Source organism: Nicotiana tabacum, chromosome 1 (genome assembly GCF_000715075.1).
Source record: "Nicotiana tabacum cultivar K326 chromosome 1, ASM71507v2, whole genome shotgun sequence".
Taxonomy (NCBI): Eukaryota; Viridiplantae; Streptophyta; class Magnoliopsida; order Solanales; family Solanaceae; genus Nicotiana; species Nicotiana tabacum.
In genome coordinates, this window is record NC_134080.1 from 210,792,663 (window position 1) to 210,796,316 (window position 3,654).

Below are 3,654 nucleotides of genomic sequence, written 5' to 3' on the forward strand. Positions count from 1 at the left end.
TCTTCATTCATACAATTAAGGGAGGATTACAAAGTGAGCAATCACATACCTAGCGGCAAGTGAAACAAACTTCAAAAATCGAATAATAACAAGAATACTCCGACGATAGATTAGAAACCAACTAAATAAAGTAGACAACCTTTCTATAGCTCAAGTAGCATGAAATCCGAAATTTAACAGGAATGACGATTGCGAACGAAGACGACGAACCACCACCGGAGACGCGAAAGACATCATAAATCTCGAACCAAACTTGACCTCAATTAAACGTCATCCCTAACCTCCAAAAATCTAACGAAAGGAATACCAATTTCATCTTTTAGTTTCTGAAGCTAAAGGAAAAAATCTAGGAGAACTTGACCCCTTTTTCTTATATATTAAAAACTAACATCAGAAATATGAAGGTGACAAATCCAAAATCGAAAACCCAATTCTCCCTAAAATTTTGTCCGTTAAACCTCTCCCTGTTCGTGTAAACTTCCTTTAGAGAAAAAAAGTCGTGGCTGATGTTTTTTCATAGTTATCAGCGAAAACTTTTTGTACTTTTTCGCTGATGTTCTCTTTAGCTCTTTGAGATCCGCCGCCCTTTTGTATTCTCTAAGGGGTGGGTTTTTCTATATTCTGTCTAGGTTTAGAATGTTAGGTCTATGTTTTTTTTAAAGTTGGGGGGGAGGGGGGAGGTCCGATTGGGTAGGCTAATTATTTGGGCCAAATTTTTGGACTGATTTTGTATTAAATTGGCCTAATTTCAAAATAAAACCCCCCATTGATTTCCCTTTTTTATTTCCTTTTTCTTTGTTTTTCTCTTTTCTTTTTCTTTGACTAAAAATCCTAAATTAAATTTCTAAATTAATCTAAATTGTAAAATTAAGCATAATTATCTAATTATAAAATTTATAACAATTACTTGATCCTAAATTAAAAGGAAAAAATTAAACGGTAAAAATGTAAAAATGAACCATTTTTGTGATTTTCATTTTTAATAAATCAATTAGTTAACTAATTAATCCTAAAATATAAAAACAAAAATCTAAATGCAATGCAAGGTATTTTGACATTTTTATGATTTTTTAACAAAAATTAAACGTGCACAAAAATGCAAACAATTAATAAAATCCTACAAAAATCCTATAAAATGGCAAATAACTGGACAAAATTTACTTTCTTTGATTTTATAGGAGTATTTCATATAGGGCAAAAATCATGTGCTCACAGCAGAAAGAAGATTTCTAGGTTGACAAGATGGGATTGCGGTGCCAAAATTTAAACAATTTAGATATCTAGGTTCGTTATTTCAAGAGAATGAAATGATAGATAAAGATGTTACCCATTGAATTAAAACCGGATGGTTAAAACGGAGAAGTACTACTGGGGTACTATGTGATAGAAGGATGAATACCAAAGTATAAAGTAAGTTCTATAGAAAAACTATAAGACCGACAATGTTATATGACAGTGAATGTCAGACCGCTACAATCCAATATATCCACAAGATGAATGTTATAGAGACGCAGATATTAAGTTGGATATGCGGTCATACAAGATTAGATAAGATTAGAAATGACCACATTCGCCAGAAGGTGCAGTAGCAAGCATTAAGGATAAAATGAGAGAAGATCGCTTGAGATGGTTTGGACATGCCTTGCATCGCGCTACAATAATCTATGGGAAGTGAAGGTATTAAATGAGGATGAGGTAGACCTAAAATCATATGGAAGGAAGCTGTCTCGAAAGACCGATAATCCTTGGAATCAATGAATGCTTAGCTAAAGACATGGCACATTGGAAGAATAAAATTTATATAGTTGACATTTACTAGTTAGGAATAGGCTTTAAATTTGTTAGAGAACTTTTAATAATAATAATAATATACATAATATATTATTATTATTATTATTATTATTATTATTATTATTATTATTATTATTATTATTATTATTATTATTTACATAACCCATGCTTACCTAGAATTAACTGGTAAAGTTGCAGCCACATGACCAGGAGGTCACGAGTTCAAGCCGTAAAACATCCTTTTACAAAAATGTAGGGTAAGACTGTATAAAATAGACCTTTGTGGTCCGACTCTTTCCCAGACCCCCTGCATAACGGAAGCTTAGTGCAGCGGGTTGTCCTTTTTTTATTTATATATGTTTTAACTTATTTTACTACTATTCTTATTTTACTTTGGCTTGATGAGCTTAAACATAGAGGTGTTTGGATTGACTCATAAAAAATAGCTTTTAAGCTAAAAGTCAAAAGCCATAAATTGGTAATACCAAACTTTTGGCTTTTGACTTATTTTTGTACTTTTTATGACTAAAAGTAAGTGCTTTTAAGCACTTTTATCATTGTCAAACATAAGACAAACTAAAAAAGTGCTTAAAAACCAATAAACACTTAAAATAAGCGAATCCAAACACCCTCATAGAAATGATGTCTACCGAGCTTTGTATAATGATTGTCTAAATAAACCTAATCAAACCTTTTCTTTTATTATTCAAATTATATATGCATCACAAAATACTAATTTTACAGTTTGAATGATAAATTAAGGTTGTAAGAGTACATATTAATAATTAGTAATGATTTAAGTGATAAACCCCATGTAAAAGACATGTTATGTTCTTCTTGTTTTAGTGTATGAGTAGTAGTAAGTTTTTGCTAATATCTAGTAATACAATATTCCATTAGGATTATAGTCCTAATGCAGCTTCTTAATGTTAGTAAGTCACTTTTTAATATCAAATAAAATAAAAATAGTTGGTCCTATTGAATAACCAAGTCGCTGTAGTATAGTGGTAAGTATTCCCGCTTGTCATGTGGGTGACCCGGGTTCGATCCCCGGCAACGGTGTTTTATGTATTATTTTTATGAACCATAGCGAAAATTTCGAATACATGTTCTTTGACATGTCAAATGATAATGGAATTAGGACCTTTTTAACCGCTCTTCTCTTCACTAGAGGCAGCGCGAAAAGGAGTTTGCAGCATTTGGTACATTGCTATGTTAAAACAAAACAAATTCTAAAACAAAACATTAAACTTGGAACAAAAGTTCCGACCTGCCGGATTCGAACCAGCGACCTAAGGATTAGCTGATTAGGCTTTGCCCAAACTACAGTCCTCCGCTCTACCAACTGAGCTAAGGTCGGTTGGTGATACGTTATGCTCCAAAATCTTATAAAACTGAAGTAAGTCCTTTGAATATTGCGACTACAAAAATTTCATATTTCATATTTCCAATTTTTTCTCTCTCCCTGTGAAAGACAAAGAGACGAACAAAAACCTCATACGCATGTTCCTACCTACCTATCTTTTAAAGTTTCCTTTCTTTATTATTTTTTTTATGGTGAAAAGTAAGATTTGTTCTTGTACTATCCGAAATTGAGCAACTCGTCATCCGTTAAATATTTGAAATAACATTGTCCTTGTAGCTTTTTTTTCCCTTGGCGTCTAAGCTCCACTTGAGAGTAATTATAAACAATAGTCAAGTGAAGGGGTAAATTTTCGGAGAACCTGAATACTAGGTGTCCACCTATTTTACATTGGAGTTATGTTAATGATAAGGACAAGTGTGAGATGATTTGCTAATAGCAAAAGTATAAATGAACCAAGAATGTAACGATGAACAAAATTAAGCAATTTCAGATAGTAC

General features: G+C 32.1%; 1 non-coding gene across 1 annotated transcript; it reads right to left on the reverse strand.

Moving 5' to 3' along the window:
* Positions 1–3,055: 3,055 nt before the first annotated feature.
* TRNAY-GUA (transfer RNA tyrosine (anticodon GUA)) lies at positions 3,056–3,151 on the reverse strand. Its single transcript has 2 exons — positions 3,115–3,151; positions 3,056–3,091 (listed from the first exon to the last, which is right to left on the reverse strand). It is a non-coding gene; the product is annotated as a tRNA-Tyr (tRNA).
* Positions 3,152–3,654: the final 503 nt, after the last annotated feature.